This window comes from Ixodes scapularis, unplaced genomic scaffold (genome assembly GCF_016920785.2).
Source record: "Ixodes scapularis isolate PalLabHiFi unplaced genomic scaffold, ASM1692078v2 ptg000005l_1___fragment_3__unscaffolded, whole genome shotgun sequence".
NCBI classification, from domain to species: domain Eukaryota; kingdom Metazoa; phylum Arthropoda; class Arachnida; order Ixodida; family Ixodidae; genus Ixodes; species Ixodes scapularis.
In genome coordinates this window covers 1,433,289-1,454,119 of record NW_024609887.1, presented here as the reverse complement: position 1 = coordinate 1,454,119, position 20,831 = coordinate 1,433,289, and positions in this window count along the sequence as shown.

Here is a 20,831-nt window from a genome sequence, read left to right as displayed (position 1 = left end):
ATAACTTCTTGTTTTCTTCCGGAGTCCTGCTTCTAGGATTTCAAAATGCTGATTCATTAATGGCCTGTAATGCACATCCATTTACTCATATCAGGCACCAGCTCAAAAAATGACTTCATGACAACCATAAATGCAGTTTCCTGGCAGCGCTTGTCAATGTATTTTCAGATAACATTGTTCAGTACTGTCCAAGTAACACGTGCAGTAATATCTGGCCAGTGCCAGCATATTGTAAAAATGTTTACTGAAAGTTAACAGAATAAAAGCACTGAGGAAAAACAGATGACCGCTCTTTCATTTAGTTACGACGCTCGTTTTTTGGAAGCAAAGACTCGCGCACAGGTCAAGATTAACTGCAAAAGGAAGGCTTGATCAAAGGAACTTTAGGGAGATAAGGGATGAGTCAGTAACACTCCACCTTCGGTATCTAGTTGATCTCGACCTGTATGCGACTCTTTGCTCCTCAAAAAATAAACGTTCTTGCGAAATGAAAGAGTGGTCGTTTGTGTATGTTCTTCACATTTTTATTCCTTTACTTTTAAGTAAGCCGTAATGTCAGTGCAACATTTTGGTGTAACATTACTGGATGGTAGAATTCGTGGCCATTAACAACAACTATCAACGTTAGCGACGACGTCCGAGTAACATCACTGATCTAGCATCCAGGTAACATAGAGAGCTATGTTACTGCAACGTTTTGATGTGACGTTACTGGAAGGTAGAACTGGTGGCCATTAGCAACGTTTGGCAACGTTATCTAACAACGTTCCAGTAACATTATTTGTGTAATGTCCAGGTAACGTATGCAGTTACGTTACTGTAACATTGTGCTGTAACGTTACTGGAGAGTAGAATCCGCGGTCGTTAGCAGCGTTCGGCAACGTTACCTGACAACATTCCAGTAACGTTGTAGCCACATTTTGTGCTACTTGGGTAGACAACCACCAAACCATTCAGAATAACTAGCTGGGACACCCGCGACCTACCTTTCTATGAGAAAGCCCAATAACGACGTGCTCATTGGAGTGATCGTCTTCAAACAAATGTTTATTGCAGTTTTAATGCAACAAAAGTTAGGTTACCGATGTTGGAACCCAAATCGAACGCGATACGTGACAATGTCAGTTCGCACGATAAAATAATGAGGATTAATGGGCTTGACAGGTCACGTGCTTCTTACCCGCACATTTATCGATATTGACCCACCTTTCTGGGTAATCCTACGTCGTACACAAAATCCACAACCACACGCGAGCACATTTCACCCACCTCTCTTCGTCGCCTGTTTCGCAAGATTCACACACTGTAAAAAACGACGGGAAAAATACGTGCATTTGCGCCATCAAACGATACGTTACAGACTCGTTTTATGAGAAAAGTTTCCATCGTCAACCCGCGCGCGCGAAAGCTCGAGCGCTCGAGTTTCGGAGGCAGTTCGAACTCCGAAGGGAGGCGAACCCAGCGACCCTGCGCGCCTGCGCGCATGCGCTGCCAGACAAGCGGCTGAGCGAGCCGCCGAGATTGCGCCGCCATTGCGCAACGACCGCGACCGCGCCAACCCGGCGGAAACGACGGATAGCAGCTCGTCAAGTTCGTCGCGCACTTTGCTTGTGGGTTCCAAGTGAAACCAACGCACTTTCAATCGCTTCGAAAGGTACGTATAGACGACTTTATTACTTGCAGCATTGAGTGCTTTGGTATACACAGATCAAAGTGAACACTGAAGGACAGAAGGGAGGCATGATGTTTTGAAATCGCAGCTTATTTGAACGCATGCGTCCCCTGCTGAAAGCGTCTGGCTGTGCTCTGTTGCAGACGTCATTTCGACTGCGTGTACTCTGATGTAACGTCAGTCAGTGTTTACACTCGGCTAGCTATCACTCGGCTTGTTATCTCATGTGCGAAATAGACGTAGAAACCAGCGCCTCGTCTCTTTCGGATATTCATCCTCCAGCCCCCTGGCTCCCAGCGTGCTTACCGGCGCAAACCGTTCGACGTGTTGGAGTCGTGGCCTCGTTCGAAGAGGCGTTGTTTAACGCTCACGAGTCGCCGAAGTGTTACCGGAGCTTCTCTTTACGAAAGTCGCGATCGACGCTGGGCTCTGAGCTCGTACTTTTTTCTTCCCTGGTAGACTAAGAGTGCCGACCATTCATCTGTGGTGCCGACTGGCGCCGTACGAAGTTGAGAAAAGCTAGCGAGTCTGTCAGATTTTCGTGACGCCGCCCAACTGCTCTGCTACCGGCTCCGCTCAACAAATATGGTAAAAACAAAAAAAAAAACAAAAAAACGCGTTTTATTTATTTTCAATTTTTTTTTTTTTTGCCATGTTTCATTTTAGTCGCTGCAAAGTAAATCGCGGCCGTACGTCGGTTGACTCCCGATTACTGTCTCTACATCGTAGATTGTCTCACCACACTGGTGCCTCGTTGGTGTGATCTTATTCTGATATCGTTACATCTTGCTTTTTCATCTTGGCACACTTCTAGACGACCTTCTACACGTTGCACTCCTTGTCGACATGTCGCTGGTGTTAGAGACAAATCTGAAATCGCTGTTTGCTCACTCCTTGGTGCACATGTTTCATGTTCAACATCAGGTATCTGAAGGAGGTGCCATGAAACCCTGGAGTTTGTCTAGAGGCACCTCAACATACTGTATACAAGTGTCGTTTTGTGTGTTATAGTTTCCTACAAAACCAAATTGCACTTTGTTCGTAATATACCCTATAACTGTTCACAAGAATGAAAGTTGCTATGAAACATTGGCCACGAGAGGTGACTCGGCCAACGCAGCCTGAAAATTCCTCGCATAAGTTTCTTCATGGGTCATTTTGGACATTGACAAATTTTCTCGTGAATAATGAGTGTTATGCACATGTGTTCTACTTTTCGTACAGGTACTTCAGTTAGATAAACCCCAGCAAAGGCAGCAAGACCGTCTCATCGGGTCACACCAAGGATGACTGCATTCCTGCTCGAGTCCCGAGTCTTGTCACCAAACTTCACTGAACATAATGGTACATTCCGTTTCCTCAACTTTTTCTTCTGAAATCTGTTATTTTTTTTTATTGTTGCTTTTTTCTATTGAAAAAAGGGTAGTACAACGTTTAAACATCCAATTTTTTTTTTGTAAAATGTGTAGTACATCGTTTAAATACCCAAGGGTTCATAAATGGTCTCTTATAGACAATAGGGTGTCTCATACTCTGTTTCATACTTAGCGTGCAACGCTGTCAAAGGTACTAAAGTGGTGCGCATGAAAAAATAGAAAAAGTGTTACTCCGCGCGTTTCGTGGACGAGTGGTAGAAGGCGCTGCTCTGGCGATATTGACGTCTCGGTGGCCGTGGTTCAAACCCATTTTACGCGCAAAGTTTTTTTTTTTTTTTTCTTTCTTTTTTAGACATTCTTTTTTTGCAAGATTGTGCGCATTGACGAAGTGCATATTTCAGTTCCTCCTTCTTGATTTTTATTTATAAGTCGCCGAGAGGCCAGATGTCTACCATCTGGTCTGTTGCTTTGCAAGTGTTATTTGCCTCCAGCACCGAGTTATATTTTTCTTTCGTGCAGCGTGGAATGAGGAATCGCCCTGATAGCGGCCTTGTCCCAAAATTTATAATAAAACATTAACGACAATAGTTGTGGCCTGTACAGTTTATTTTGAAATAGCTGTCAAGGGTAGGAATCTCCCTCTCGGAGCACTTGCAATGCACCTTCAGGCGAATGGCGTTCTGTGTGAACTCGTCATGCTTGACGGTCCCCGTGCTCGAAACTTTCTTGTTGCGAGGTCTTTGCTTCGGGGACGCCACCTTGCCAGATAGGCACTGTGCCTTGCACTTCGCGACAGTACAGGGCACACTCCAGTGTCGTTACTGGCCGTCTCCAGGACTTCACGACCGAATTCTCCGGGGAATGTGTTCTTATACTCCCGTACACATTGGCGATCATCTGCTTGCACTCTTTCAAGATTTTCGCACAACGAATCTTCGAAAACATCCGAGCAGGAAAGGTACTTGAGCTTGCTGCGTAAGACGCCATCTTCTCAAAACCAGCGGCTGCCACACGGATGAACACGAAAACAATTTAAGGTGGTTTACATTATCTTTTTCTTTTTCTTGAAAAACATTTGTGCTCCGTTGAAATCATAACGCCAATATCAGTTACTAGCCCCGAGGAGGCACATTTTCCGACTTTTTAAAATTTTTCTGCAGGGGACGCACTATCTTATGGGGCGAACGTAGGCACGGTCAGCAATGCAAACCGGTGCGCTAGCTTTGACTGCGTTGCACTCTATGTATGAAACAGAGTATAGGATCGCTTCAGACGGGGCAACCTTTCCAGCAATTTTGGGGCTGCTGGCGGGTTGTTCCCTAGTTTTCCCTAGATCGACAGGAATTGCTGAGATTGGGTCCGGCTCTAAGCGGACGAGCAACTCTGACTACTCGGAGATGTTTGAAGCGGCAGCAGCCAATCAGGAATGCAATATTTTCACGTGACACCCCTGTGGTCGTGATGATGAGAATTGAGGACTTAGTTCTGGTTTGAAATGGATCATTTTCGAAAATAAACTGTTTCAAAAAGACGAGTTAGTATTCTCAGCCCAATTTAAAGATATAAAAACATGTTTTTAGGATATAATTGTGTGTCTAAATACTGTAAGAAAAATAAAATTTCATGATGATGATGGCAAGTCGTAGCAATTCGGTTGCTGCATGTGAACGCGGGCGGCCCGTGTTGCTGGTGTTGCGACATGAAGTTGCTGGGCGAAATTGTTCCGTCTGAAGCGGGCTTTAGGGAACTGAATTCAAGGGCCGTGGAGCTCTGGGGGCAAGCCCACCTGGAAACATTTTTAGAGCGCAGCTCTTAGGGGCCCGTTTCCGGCTTGAGCGGCGTCGCCGTCGCCGTCGACGTAACCGTGCGGTGCATCATGGGAAATGTCCCATAATGCACCGCGCGAGCCCCCCACCGGGGTCACGTGACCCCCCGGTCACGTGATTCCCCTGAGGTCAAGTGAGCCCCTCCTCGAGGTCACGTGACCCCCGCCGATGTCGCGTGACCCCCCGATGACGTCATCGTCACTGATGACGTCACCGGCATCCACATCGTCATCGTCATCATCACTGATGACGTCACCGGCATCCACATCGTCATCGTCATCATCACTGATGACTTCACCGGCATCCGCATCGTCATCATCACTGATGACGTCACCGGCATCCACATCGTCATCGTCATCATCACTGATGACGTCACCGGCATCCACATCGTCATCGTCATCATCACTGATGACGTCACCGGCATCCGCATCGTCATCGTCATCATCACTGATGACGTCACCGGCATCCGCATCGTCATCGTCATCATCACTGATGACGTCACCGGCATCCACATCGTCATCGTCATCATCACTGATGACGTCACCGGCATCCACATCGTCATCGTCATCATCACTGATGACGTCACCGGCATCCACATCATCATCGTCATCATCACTGATGACGTCACCGGCATCCGCATCGTCATCGTCATCATCACTGATGACGTTACCGACATCCGCATTGTCATCGTCATCATCACTGATGACGTCATCAGTGACATCACTGATGTCGTCACCGGCATCCGCATCGTCATCGTCATCATCACTGATGACGTCATCAGCGACGTCACTGATGACGTCACCGACATTCGCATCGTCATCGTCATCATCACTGGTGAAGTCATCAGTGACGTCACTAATGACGTCATCGGTACCCGCATCGTCATCGTCACTGATGACGTCATCAGTGACGTCAGTGATGACATCGGCATTGGGGGTCACGTGACCCCCAAGGTCACGTGACCCCCCCTGGTTAGTTTAAGCCCCCCCCCCAGTGCCCTTGCCTCCTCCTCCTCAAGAGCTGCGCTCTAATTCGGCGTTACAGGGAGTTGTAAGCGGCTTTCATTTTTTTTTCTTTTTTGCCTTTTTTGTATTTAAATAGATATATATATATACATATATACTTTTTTTTAAGTTTTAACATATAGATGCATAATTTACACACTAATTCATTTTCAGAAGCGCTTTTATTCACACTCTGTGGCTTTCTAGTGCTTGCAATAGCTTCTCTGTGAGCTAATGCCAGCTCTGCAAAGGGAGAGGGATCTTCCCACGCTTTGCAGGCTGTAAAGCTGTGGCTTGCACAGCTCTAGTGTGTCACACCTCGCTCACTGGCTCCATCACGAAGCATAGGTGCTTCATGAGTCGCGCCACACCGTAAGCCCAGAAAACGGTTGGGTGACAAACCTGGGACCATTTGTCACTGCACTCAGCTATGGTATGGTGGCATGGTCGGGGCATGAAGCAGGGGTACAGCTTGGAAATGCTGATCTTCATGACATTTTAAACACATTTTTCATTACTTTTGTGTCGAGTTGTCAGCATTCTAAAGGTGAGAAAGCAAGCAGCAGCGACAGCAAGAAAAGAAAAATTTAAGACCGCTTTCACCAAGAATCAATTACGAGCACTAGAAAGGCATGGAGTGTAATTAAAACGCTTCTAAAGGTGAATTAGCGTATAAATTAAGTACTTGTGCCTCAAAAATACAAAAAAGCAATGTAAATATAGTTATAAGGATAAAAATATACACCAGGAGGACTTAAACCAAACCTACAGTCTGTAAGTTTGAAATTCGACACCTTAAACCACTTGGCCACCACCCACTTTTATTTCCAGGTCGTTCATTGAGTTATATGAATTTTGTTTGCAGCTGTCGGCTGCAAGAGAGATTGCCTTATTTTCATTTACTTTACTATTCCCACCAAATATGACAAGTGATAAAGAATAGAACCTCATTTGGTTGGCCGAGGCACTGTGCTTGCATGAAGGCAAACTAGCCTGTCTTGCTGTGTTCATATTTTGTTTCATCATCTGTTTAGGATTCTGTTGTCGCTCATCAAAAGAAGAAAAAAAAACGGACTAATTCTGACTTATTCTGGTGTGCAGGTACCCTTGGCAGTAAACTCTGCTAAATGGGGCAAAATATAGATACTTTTTTTAGCAAATATGCATCGTTTTAGCAAAATGAGCTACACTATTTGACTAACATGAAACAGAACGAGCCTCTCCACTTGGGTCTTCTTTCATCTCTCGCAGACACTATTTCTTGCTTTTTGTGGTTTGTATCAGACTTTTGTATCCTGTCCGGCCAAAGCATCCGTGTTACACTAAGACTGGGTTCTTTAGGATATCTACAGGTATTCTTCGCAGCAAATGGCTTCCAATCAGGAACACGAGTTCGTTCTCGGCCACCGAGAGCAAGTATTTTCAAGGTGAGCTATTGCCCGCCTATGAGTTTTGTATTTCATTCCTCTTGAATGCCATAACTTATGTGTAGTGGTCTTGCATTAGTATTTTGTTGTCTCTCTTCTGCAAAAACACCCAAGTTTGACTAAGACCAGGTTCTTCCTTATACATGCAGGTCTTGGTGGCAAGCACCAGCCAATCAAGGCCAGAAGTTTGCTCTTTGCCGCGCATGGCAAGTGTTTTCAAGGTGAGTGATTCACGCCTATCTGAGTTGTGCGTTACATTCCTCACAGACACTCTATTTCCTGTCTGTATAGTGGCCTTGTTTCAGGCTTTTGTGTCTCTGTCCGGCCAAAGCATCTGTGTTAGACTAATCTTAGGATATGTGCAGCAATTCTTGGCAGCAAGTGGCTGCCAATCAGGAACACGAGTTTGTTCTCGGCCACCAAAAGCAAGTATTTTTAAGGCGAGCTATTGCCCGCCTATATGAGTTTCAGCATTCATCAAGGAGCGCAAAATCAAAGCCCGGGGGTTGGCCATTGCAAAAATGTTGACTCGGAAGCGCATAGGGAGGAAGCTTTATAGAAGTATCCACCTGCTTCTACAAGACAAACCAAAACTAAGAATGTGGGTTCCATTTGAAAAAAAAAACAAACAAAAAAAAACAACATTGTCAGCCCAAATTAACTCGGGGGCGGCACTGAGCAAACAAGCCACGGTACGAGTATGCTTGGTTCAGGCGTTTGTAGGGGTGGTAGATGATTCGGTGTTTTCTAAAAAAAATATTTTTTTTCTAAAAGTGTGGTGGTCGAATATTCAGGGATGGGCATTGAGTCGGGATGTTAAGGTGAAAATTTCATCCACATGCCGGGATTCATGTGCCTTGTCCCCCTAGCGAGGGGGACAAGGCCTTCAAAATTTTGGGTTCGCAAAAGGGGGGCATCAGTATTGACGTCTCATTTTACATCATTCGTCTCATTTTACATCATTCGTCTCATTTTACATCATTCGTCTCAATTTAAAACGCACTATAAATGACATGCCTGAGATTCGTTTGGGTGCACTTCCCCTCAGCAAGTATATGGTTCTGTCTCAAAAAGGTCTAATCTGATGTTGACCGCTCCTCAGGTCTCCACCGACGATTCATCAGGTCGAGACCTGACCGGGACACTAGGGAGGAACGGCTTAAGCAAGGGAGGCTACATATACGACAGCTTCTTGCGGACAAGAAACAAAAATAGATAGATGGTGTGTGTTTCATTTGCTATGCCTTTTGGCGTGCACATTATGTTTGTTATGTTTCAAGATTCCTGCAGAGTTCGGTTTCAACTATTGTAAAATACCGAGCATGCGCCCAGGTCGCAGAAGCGCCTACCCTCTGATTCGGAACGATCCGCAAATAAGCAAAGGGCATACCAGACACCCATCCACCTGTTTTGAGCCATGCTCAAAATATTGAAAGAGCACATCAAGCGTCAGGTGTTGTGGCGCCTTTGTCACAATAGCGCCAGTCGCAGGGCTGACAGATCCGTGACTGGCGCAAGCCATGACATGGCCATTGGGAACCAGGGAATCGAGATTAAAGAAGTAGCGCAGAATTTGGAGGCGAGTGGTGAAGGTGAGCAGAGTTAACAGAAAACAAGGATGAAGGGAGTTCCGTCGCATGAGGCATCTGTGTCCCGTGCATGTAATCTTGAGTGTGCTGTAGGTGGCTACCCAAAAAAATTGTTACTTGGACGTAACTAATCGCAAACCTCTCTTGCAGTTTCCATGGCCCACAAGCCAGCCGGCGCCAGTTCGTTCTCGTTCAAAGGTGAAGATTCTAGATTTTCTAGATTGCTCTGAAGCAGCAATACTGAAGCCAGAGAATCGGTACGGCATATTTAATTGACAGAACGACTGGGGACGCTTTCACTGAAGCTTGTTTTGCTGCAATACACGTGTGTATTGCAGCAAAACAAGCTTCAGTGAAAGCGTCCCTACTCGTTCTGAGCTCCGTCAATTAAAGGTGCCATACCTGTTGTCTGTCTGGCTTCAGTGTTGCTGTAGGCGACAAAACGTGTGCCCAGTTTTGTCACAAGAGGCATATTATGTCACGCACATGTAATTTTGAATTTATCGGGCTTAGTGTGCTGTAGATGGCTGGTCAAAGAAATTGATACTTGGACGCAGCTAATCGCAAATCTTTCTGGCAGTTTCCACAGCCTAAGAGCCAGCAGGTCCCAGTTTGCTTTTCTTCAAAGGTGAGAATTCCAGATTCCCGAAGGAGGAATACTGAAGCCATATGACCGGTACAGCATTTTTAATTGACGGAGCTCAGAACGACTGGGAGCTCCTGCATTGAAGCTTATTTTTCTGTAATACAAGCGGGCGACATTGACACGTGCCCAGTTACGTCGCAAGAGGATATCTATGTCCCGCGCATGTAATTTTGAATCTTTCAGACTTGGTGTACTTTACGTGGCTACTCAAACTAACTGCTACTTGGACGCAACTAACCGCAAATCTCTCTTCCAGTTTCCACGGCCTACAAGCAAGCAAGCACCAGTTCGTTTTTCCTCAAAGGTGAGCATTCCAGATACTCTAGTTAGGTGCGAAGCAGGAATAGTGAAGCCAGAAGAGAGGATATGTATATTTAATTGACTGAGCTCAGAATGACCTGTGGCAGTGGCATTGAAGCTTATTTTTCCACAATCAAACGCAGACATAATTTTGAATCTACCCGCTTGGTGAAGGATTGCTACTTGTCGCGAACTAATCACAAGTTTTTATTTTGCAGTTTCTATATAACTACAGCTAGCAGGTGCTGTTTTCATTAAGGTGAGGATTTCACATTCTGTTTTCAAACATCAAGTTTTTGAATGAGAGTCCTAAACAATTAACTTTCTTTTGCAGTAAATGCCAGATCCTCCAGTTCAGGAATATGTTAAATATATTTGGTATGGATAAGCCCAGTGTTTTGCTTCTTTATTCACAATTTCACAACAGCAACATTTTTTTAATTTATCGCTCAGAAATACACACAAGAAGAGACTGCGTTGCAGAGAAATGTTGCGCTGAACGTGATATTCCAACTCGTATATAGTTTTATTGGTAGCCGATATAATATATTGGATTCCAATATCCATAATATGCTGAGTATATTGGAATCGTAAACCCTTATTGGATCCCCATACGACACATGGGGACCCAATAAGGGTTTATACGGTATTGGATTCCAATATTTTCAGCGTATTATGGATATTGGAATCCCATAACAAATCCTTATTGTAATACAATACAATAAATGTAATGTTTTCCAATACACTGTCTATATTGTATTGCAATACAATAAAAAGATATTGTTTACCAATATCCATAATACGCTGTTTATATTGGGGTTTTCCTATAGGGATTTCCGCGGTGCCACGGCTCTCATGAGCAAATAAAGATTAGTAAACGATTACGATTACAATCCCTGGCCCTCCAGGTTTTCTTCTTCGCATGGGCAATCGTCTTTTTACAATCTGTTCATATATATTGTGGTGTTTGCGGCCCATCGTCGAGAACAGAAAAAAAACTCGCTCGTGGCGCCCGGCGCGCAACGTGCGCACGAGCCACGATCGAGGCTCGGGCCGCGAGGAGTCCGTTCGCTGCCACCAGATAGTAATGGTGTGTTTTCTGAGTTCTGCCAAAATTGGGTTGTGTGTGTGTTTATACAGCCTAGAACTTGGTCTGCCTCACAGGGGCGACGAGTCTCCCAGCTGTAGATGAGAAATTTAGCCAGTGCGGTACAGCCGCTAGCCTGGGGTCTTTAACGTGCATCACGCAGTAGTGATACACGACCGCACGCCGGTACGATGCTCATCCAGATCGAAACGGGCAGGGGTGGGGCTCGAACCCAGGATCCCTGGGTTCTGCAGCGCGAGCTTTCGCTCCACGTGCTCCGAGCTGGTGTGCGCTAGACCACTCGGCCACCGATCCCCCCCTGAGTTCTGCCTTGTTGGTCCTTCCTGCGGGTGAGCAGTAGCACCGAACCCTACAATATTTGGCGCTCCACGCGAGGCCTACTGCTGCTCCGCGGGTTGGACCGCAGGCGTTTAGCCCGTTTAAGGCGTGTTAACCTGGTTTTTCTCGCTTTTGCCATCCCCGATAGGCCTACGTGGTCGTTCGACTAGGCTACGGCCACCGGACTCCATCTTTGCCATTGGGGCTTGGCCGCTGTGAATAGTGTGCATAGTGTAGTATATTGCGTGTTCTTCATCTGTTCTTTCGTGTTTTGTTCTGTTTTTGTGTTGGGCTGTTTTTCTGTGGTTGCTTCTGTGATGCACACCCGCCAAATGGCCACCGCAGACCAAGGCGAGACCGGAGAGAGGCCTGACCCGACGTCCCTGGATTTGATGGCTCGGGTGGCCAGCCTCTGCGACACGGTCGCGCAACGCCTGGTCCTGGCTGACCACGGACCCCAAGGGCTAGGTCCACGGCCCCAGGTGCCGGTCCCGTTGTACTTGGGCTACGACGACCGGAAGTCCGTGGCCGACTTCCTGGCCGAGCTGGCGGCCTATAAGCTCGCCACGAGTGCCTCGGACGAGTACGTCCTTGCGCGGGTTCCGCCCCTGGCGTTCCAGGCGAGCGCCGCGCGCTGGTGGCGCATTGTGGCCCCATTTCTCACCTGGGATGATTTTCGGCGCAAGTTTCAAGATTAATTTCTTCCACCTGGGTACCAGTCTCGAGTCCAGCGAGAACTGGAGCGCCGGACCAAGTACCCGGACGAGACCCTTGTCGAATATTTACGGGTGATGCAGCAGCTCTATGACGGAGCCTGCCCAACGACGTCGGAGTCGGACAGGGTTGCTCGGGTGATGCAGCAAAGCCACCCAAGATTCCGGCCCTACCTGCATGGCCGCACGTATTTCACCCTGGAGCACCTGGCCTGGGTCGCTCACGGCATACAAGAGACGCTCCTGGCCGAGCTGCAGTATCGGCCCCCGCCACCGTCTGAAGAATCTCTGGAGCCGTCCTGTGCCTGGTGAGCTCCAGGGCCCAGAAGAAGTCCGACTCAGCACCAAACCCTGGATGGCGCGGTCTTTCCCCCCGTGCGCTGGACTCTTACGCCTTCGGGCAATGGGAGCGCGGGAGAACACTCGATGGTTCGGACCCCCGGTTACGTGCCCGGCCGGCTGGATCAAGACGACGGCAGGGTGAAAGCCGTTTAATGTTGTGGTCACCCTGGCGGCTCCCCAGCCCACTTGCCCGACTGCGAGGCAAAAGTGGCGAGCTTTTCCCGCGTGGCGGCGACGTCACGCCAGCCACGTGCACATCACGTGCGCCGCCTTGATAAGGCGCATCAGAGGCGGCGCACAGGGAGTCGCTGCCTGGACTCAGGCACCGGTGGTAACCATGTTAATTGTCTCGTCCATGGCCCATTAAATGTAGTTTCTTGTTGTTGAAACCGTTGGCTCCGTGTTATTCCTCCGGGTCGGGTATGCAGCAAAGCAAACCGACCACAATGGCGCCCAACCGTGGTATGCTACCCACTCGCAGCAATTTCACGGGGCTTCGTTTCTTCTTTCGGTAAGTTTTTTTCCCACACCCCGTGTTTCCTATCGTCGTTCCGTGCTTCCCTCGCGTCCGCGTCTGTTGTATTGGCGTGTTTCTGACTGTGCTTTTGTGACCGCGGTAGGCGTGGTACCCAGGTACCACGTCTACCTGATCAACCGCACCTTTGAGACCCTTGAAGAGCAAGCCCGGGGCGCCCGCCTCATCGAGGAAGCTCTTCATGCCGAGCGGTACTACGTACCGTAGCCACCAGCCAAGTACGCGTTCGAACCGGCATGCGCATGGCGGGGCCCCGAGGCCTCCACGCATGTGGACTGTCCGAACGAGACCTCCCGCCCCCACCACGTCAACCAGGAGAGTTGGCGTGGCATGCATAGTGATAGCTCCCGTGCAGGATAAGCTTATGCTCACCTAACTCTCCCCGAGTGGTCCCCGGAGGTCACAGCGAGGCCCGTGAGGGTTTCGTACAGGGGTCGCCACGACAGGTGGGAGGTCGTTGGCCGCGCCCTATCGTAAGCTGGGGCCCAACGGAGATCACCACCCAAGAGAACCATCCTCATCAGTCTGCTCCAGCAAGTGATGGCGAAAACTGGCACGGTGCGGTCATAAACCCGCAGCCCAGCAACATTGACCCCCGCCGCAACGGAACAAGCCTGGTGGCGGCCGTCCCATAGTGGTTCCTTATCCGATCACTGGAGGCGGTCCGACGGGCACCTCGGTGTGGGTGACCTAAGCAGGCAACTGTCGTCGGACTGTTGCTACCACTGCGAGCAGCCCGGCCATCACCGAAACCAGTGTCCAAGACTTCTGGACACTACAAACAAGAGGTGGCACGAGACGGCGGCAAAGGGCCGGAACCAGAACAACCAGGGAAACTACTGCGGCCGGCGACGCTGAAACCAGACAGCCATTCGCCGACGGCCGTTGCAGTCCCTGGGAGCTGTCAGGCCGCGGCACAGATTCCATCGGTATGTCGAATCGAGCCCAAGCCTGACATCATTGAACCGTGCATGACATTTTCACTGCTCGATTTTCCCATTGCCGCACTTTTGAATTTTGGGGCCGCTATCTCGCTTATAGGGGATTTCGTCTTCGAACTCTGCAAATCAAAAAATATAAGCCTCCGGGAGTGCGAAACCCGTTTGCAGCTAGCTTCTGGTACAGCGATAACAGCTGGAGGAGCCGTGAGGCTGCAGATTCGGTTTAATGGAAAGAAGCGGTGTCAGCGCTTTCTTTATCTGCCAGAACCTGTGATCTTGGGCCGAGATTTCATTACAGGCGAAAGCATGACGCTCAACTTCTCTGGTGGTGGATACCGGCTGGGACAACAACCGGAGCTGACCCGTTCACCAAACGGGAGGACTGCATCCGTAACCCCACCACTGCAGCCCACTTCACCACGGTGCCAGACGTCTTGCCTGCCGGCGTTCGAGAATCGTTGTGAAAGTGCTCCGCAAGCAGCCAGCAGAAGCAGGAGCTGCAAGCCGTCCTGCAGTCTTTCTCACTGATGTTCACGAAACACCTGGAAAGACTGACATTCTGCTGCACCGCATTGAAACCGGTGACGCGCCGCCTCGGAGGTGCGACCCTCGACCGATCAGCGTCCACAAAAGGGTACTCCTTGATGCGGCGCTCGAGGAAATGATTGACACAGGTTCAGTACTTGAGTCGAAGAGCCCCTGGGCATTCCCCGTTGTTCTCGCTCCAAAAAAAGACAGAACAGCCAGACTCTGTGTGGATTACAGGCGGCTTAACGATGTGTCCGTACGAGACAGCTACCCTTTCCCCAGCATTTCCTCCGTGATCTACGCGCTCGGTAACACGACCGTGTTTACAACGCTGGATTGCAGTCGCGGGGTCCTTCAGATCGAGATTCACCGATCAGACGTTCCAAAAACGGCTTTCATCTGCCACAGAGGGTTGTTCGAGTTCACCCGATTGCCGTTTGGCTTGTCTAACTCTGCAGAAAGTTTTCAATGCCTGATGGATGTTGTACTTGGGAACTCGAAGTACGATTTTGCCATGGCATACATGGATGACGTGGTTTTTTCTTGAGAACTATTGAGGAGCATGTCGAGCACCTTCGTATTTTGCTTAAGCGAGTGCGCAATGCTGGGCTCACGATTCGTCCCGGAAAGGTTCAGTTGGCCACGCCCAAGATTAACCTCCTTGGATTCGTTGTGGATAACGGCACGCTCCGCCACAACGAAGATAAGTTGAGCGCGCTAACGGAATACCCAAGCCCACGTGACGTAAAGAGCCTCCAAAGATACCTCGGAATGATTGCGTTCTACAGAGATTTCATTCCACACTGTTCCGAGATATCGCAACCGCTCAATCACCTTCTAAAAAAAAAAAGGCGTCAGGTGGTGTTGGGCCGAACAACAATGCGCATTCGCAGCCCTTTCAAAAACAGTGACTGACAACGCTTGTTTACAGGTTCCAGACTTGAACAAGCTGTTCGTTCTGCAGACAGATGCAAGCGACTGTGGCCTGGGTGCGGTCTTGCTGCAGGAGTATGGCGGTGTGCTTCGGCCAGTTGCTTTCACGAGCCACACGCTAACTCCAGTCAAGCGCAACTACAGTGTCGGAGAACGTAAATGTCTCGCCATTATTCAAGCTTTGAAGCGCTTCGATATGTACCTAGATGGCGCAACGTTCCAGATTCAATCTGATCACTTAGTGTTATCATGGCTAAGGGGACTTAAGAATCCGGCTGGACGTCTTGCTCGTTGGGCGCTTACGCTACAACAGTACGACTACTCCATTGTGTACCGCCCGAGGTCAACTAACAAAGTCGCTGATGCGCTTTCTCGTGTTCCACTTCCCGAGGAACACTCGCAGGATACCCATGGCTTGGTGACCATCGCGGACACGACACGAGGATCCCCAGATTCACGATGGGGTACATTGGTGAGCCGCAAGGAGCTTCGCAAGGCGCATCTCGATGACGGACTCTGCCAACGCGTGTCTGCTTGGCTGGCAGCAAGAGATCCAGCCGACCGCCTAAGTGACGAGGAGTTCGACTCCTACTTGATAAGCGACGACGGCCTCCTGCTACGCTACATCCCCCAGGCCGACGACGATCCGGATGGCTCGGCGTTCCGGACCGTGATACCCCGCAAGCTACGTAAGCTTATCTTCCCATACATGCATAACTCTGCCTTGGCAGGACACAGCAGTGGGAGCAAGACTTGCGAAAAGTTATCCCAAATTGCTACCTGGCCAGGCATGAGGGAGGATGTGCTCCGATACGCTCGTAGCTGCTCGGTGTGCCAGAAGGCAAAACCACATGGTGGTCAGCCCCCCGGTCTCATGCAACCAATCGCAAGTCAGAGCCCTTGGCAGATTTTTTGTGACGTCATGGGCCCCTTCCGACGTAGTACCCGTGGCAATCAGTACTTATTCGTGGTAACCGATCACTTCACGAAGTGGGTCCTTTGCGGAAGCTAGATTCGCAAAAAATCTGGGAGTGTCTACTCGAAACATTTGCTAGGTTCGGCTTTCCTGCACAGCTTGTAAGCGATAATGCCTCCTATCTCACGAGTAAGGTGTTTAAAAAAAAATTGGGTTGTGTGTGTGTTTATACAGCCTAGAACTTGGTCTGCCTCACAGGGGCGACGAGTCTCCCAGCCAGAGGTCGGCATTTTAGGTCGCCCTCACTCACCCTCACCCTCACAGCCACACTTACCTAAGCCCCTCACTCACCCTCACCCTCACAGCTACACTCACCTTCAGCCCCTCACTCACCCTCACCCTCACAGTCACACTCACCTTCAGCCCTTCACTCACCCTCACTGAACCTCACGGCCCTCACGCACTCACCACCCTCACGGCCCTCACGGCCCTCACCGCCCTCACGGCCCTCACGCCCCTAACTCACTCATGGCCCTCACGCCACTCACCGCCCTCACGGCCCTCACCGCCCTCACGGCCCTCACGGCCCTCACCGCCCTCACGGCCCTCACCGCCCTCACCGCCCTCACGGCCCTCACGGCCCTCACGGCCCTCACCGCCCTCACGGCCCTCACGCACTCATAGCCCTCACGCCACTCACCGCCCTCACCGCCCTCACGGCCCTCACCGTCCTCACGGCCCTCACCGCCCTCACGGCCCTCACGCCACTCACCGCCCTCACGCCACTCACCGCCCTCACGCCACTCACCGCCCTCACGCGCCTCACCGCCCTTGCGGCCCTCACACCCCTCACGCCCCTCACGCCCTGATGGCCCTCACGCCCCTCAGGTCAGCTTCACATGGGGCAATTTCGCCCTGAAACTTTACGTCGCAACACCAGCAACACGGGCCGCCCGCGATCACACGCAGCAACGAATTGCTGCAATTTGCCATCGTCATCATAAAATCTTATTTTTCTTGCACTGTTTAGACACAATTACGCGTTATAAACGTGTTTTTATGCATTTAAATCTCGTTAAGAATACTAATGCACCTTTCTGAAACAGTTTATTTCCATAAAAAACTATCGATTTCAAACCAGAACCAAGTCTTTCGGTGTCATCATCACCGGCACGAGGTATCACGTGAAAATTTTGCGTCCCTGATTGGATGCAGCCGCTTCAAACGCATTCGAATTGCTCCGAGTTGCAAGGCCCTCACGGCCCTCACGGCCCTCACCACCCTCACGGCCCTCACGGCCCTCACCGCCCTCACGGCCCTCACCGCCCTCACGGCCCTCACCGCCCTCATGGCCCTCACCACCCTCACGGCCCTCACGGCCCTCACGGCCCTCACCGCCCTCACGGCCCTCACCGCCCTCACAGCCCTCACGGCCCTCACCGCCCTCACAGCCCTCACGGCCCTCACGGCCCTCACTCACCCTCACACTCATGAATTTTCCTGGTTCAGAAACTCACTCACCCTCACCTCACCTGTGAAGATGAGGGTGAGTGAGGGCCCTCAGGAGTGAGGTTTGCCGAGGTATGCTCCCAGCTGTAGATGAGAAATTTAGCCAGTGCGGTACAGCTGCTAGCCTGGGGTCTTTAACGTGCACCACGCAGTAGTGATACACGACCGCACGCCGGTACGATGCTCATCCAGATCGAAACGGGCAGGGGTGGGGCTCGAACCCAGGATCCCTGGGTTCTGCAGCGCGAGCTTTCGCTCCACGTGCTCCGAGCTGGTGTGCGCTAAACCACTCGGCCACCGATCCCCCAGTAAGGTGTTTGTGGACGCGTGCGCGGTGCTGGGAATTAAGCACAAAAGAGCTTCCCCCTACCACCCACAAATCGGAACCTCAAGATGATGCTAGTGGCCTACACCGAGCGCCACAAGGACTGGGACGCGAAACTGCCCGAGCTGGCTTTCGCAACCCGTACGACCACTAATCGGTCAACGGTTTTCACACCTGCTCAATCGAATTTCGGCAAGGAGCTTGCGTTCCCGCCTTTTAACAGTCTCCTTTATACAGAGTCCGGGGGAAGGCTTCGCCCCTATACGTGAAGTTCGCAGAGGACCTGCGAAAGCGATTCTCCGATAACCTTCGAGAGGCCCGAGAAAATCTCGACGTCGCCAGAGTACACCAGGCAGAACAGTACAACCAGGGGCGACGTTACTTGCAGTTCGAAGTGGGAGATTTTGTAGTCCGACGTACTCACCCACTGAGTCATGCCGCTCGAGGCTTCGCAGCCTCCCTCGCCAACAGGTGGGATGGTCCGTTTCGCGTGCGTGAAAAGTGCTCGCCACTCACTTACAAACTAGTTAACTGTGAGTCTAGTGAGGAAACCGGACCTGTGCATGTCACCGACCTTAAATGATTTTTTCAAGCAGAAGACGAAGATTCCTTGCAGGACCGGAACGATATTGACGGCAGTCCCATTCCGGAAACCCCCTTGTCTCCACCAAAGCGGCGGTATAACTTGCGACGTCGGTGACACCAAAGAGAAAGGAACCTCTTTTTGTGTGTTTCTTTGGCTTTGCCTCTCTCGCATTTCGGGGGTAGTTTTCTACTTCCACGGTCTGCCCCCTTTTCAAGAGAGGGGGGAGAAGATTGTGTACTCACCTCAGATCCGTTATTTCAAACTTTCTGGAAGGGGTGCATGCGAAGATAACGTCAGGCTCAACTCTCAACTGAGCCCCATGTCGCCTGCTTCCGTGTTTTTCTACGAAGCTGGCGCATTGACAACACCGTCACCACAACCGGCATCGAAACGACACGGCGGCCGGTCTCATGGTGGACCGGGCCAACAAGGACGTCGTTGCGCCAGGGGCGGCCCAGGTAACACTCTACAGGATGGAGCGGCAGCTGGCTTGGATCAAGGACCACGTGCAGAGGAGCCACCTGCTGGAGGCGGTGCAGAGCAACAAGATGGAGCCCTGATCCAGAACAAGCTCAAGCGACAAGCTGGAGCTGACCGAGCCGCCGCGCTCGTCAGCAGCCACCGCGCTTGTCCAGCAGGCGCCGGCCGGACTTACAACGTCAGTCCGCCCAGCAGCGCCATCCACCCCCTGACGCCCACAACGTGCCGGATGAAGCTTGAGGGGGGGGGGGGGGGAGTGTGGGCACCCTGGCGGCTCCCCAACCCAAGTCCCGACTGCGAGGCAAAGGTGCCGTACTTTTCCCGCGTGGCGGCGACTTCACACCAGCCACGCGCACATCGCGTGCGCCGCCTTGATAAGGCGCATCAGAGGCGGCGCACAGGGAGTCGCTGCCTGGACTCAGGCACCGCCGGTAGTAATGTTACTCGTCTTGTCCATGTCCAATTAAATGTAGTTTCTTGTTGTTGAAACCGTCGGCTCCGTGTTATTCCTCCGGGTCAGGTATGGAGCAAGGCAAAGCGACCACATGTTCCCCCGTATTGCCAACTGGGGTGCCGATCGCTGGTCCAACAAGGGACACCAAGAAGGGCCGCAACGACAAGCGCAGGCAAGCCCGACGCACGGCCCTGACCGGCGCAACTCGGTGTGGTGCTTCGACTGTGGTCGCCATGGCCACTTCCCGCGTGACTGCCCCGACCTGCGACGCAACTGTCCTGCAGTCTCGAGAAACGAGTTGACCCCTGAACGCCTGTCGGCCGCGATGACCACGGGCAACCCGGCAAAACTTTCATCGGTATGTCGAATTCAGCCTGACCTTGAGCTACCTGAGCCTCGTATAAGTTACAGTGCTCGGAATAGCTGTGGCAGCGCTGATTGATACCGGGGCGAGTCTGTCGCTTATTGGGGACTACTTGATTGAACGCTGCAAAGAGCAGAAAGCAAACCTGCGCGAGACTAACGTGCGCTTACAGCTAGCGTAAGGACCAGAAATGCTCGCGAGTCAAGCCGTGAGGTTACAGATCGGGTTCAACGATTAAAAACGCCGTCGGCGTTTCGTTTGCTTGCCTGGTCTCACGGTACCGATCATTTTGGGGCGAGATTTCATTTTTGGGGAGAACTTGGTTCTTGACTTTCCGAACAAAAGGTACCGCTTAGGTAGTGACGTGAGACTGATCCCTTTCACCAGACGAGAGGATTGTATCGTCAGTCTGGATAACGCGTCGTTAGAACGCCTGCTTTGCGACTCCCATGTACGGTAAGCGATTCTTTGCAGGTGTCCTGCTACGGACCAGAAAAAGCGGTGTCTCCTAAGACTCCTGAAGGAGTTTTCGCCGATGTTCACGGAGAACCCGGTAGAACCGGTGTCCTAAAGCATTCAATTGACACCGGGAATACACGGCCTCTACGCTGTAACCTTCGACCAATCAGCATCCACAAGCGAGCCCTGCTGGACAAGGCGCTCCAATAGATGATCGACACGGGTGCAGTACGTGAGTGACAGAGCCCTTAGGCCTTCCCAATCGTCCTTGCCCCCAAAAAGGATGGAACGGCTCGGCTTTGCGTCGCCTAGTCGACGCAAAGCCGAGCCGTTCCATCCTTCTGGGGGGCAAGGCTCGCGTTTCCCAAGTTGTAGATGATCGACTCAATCGAAGGGTATGGGTACGCGTCACGAACGGTTACGGCATTCAGGCGTCGATAGCTATCGACGCCTGAATGCGGTAACCGTTCGTGACGCGTA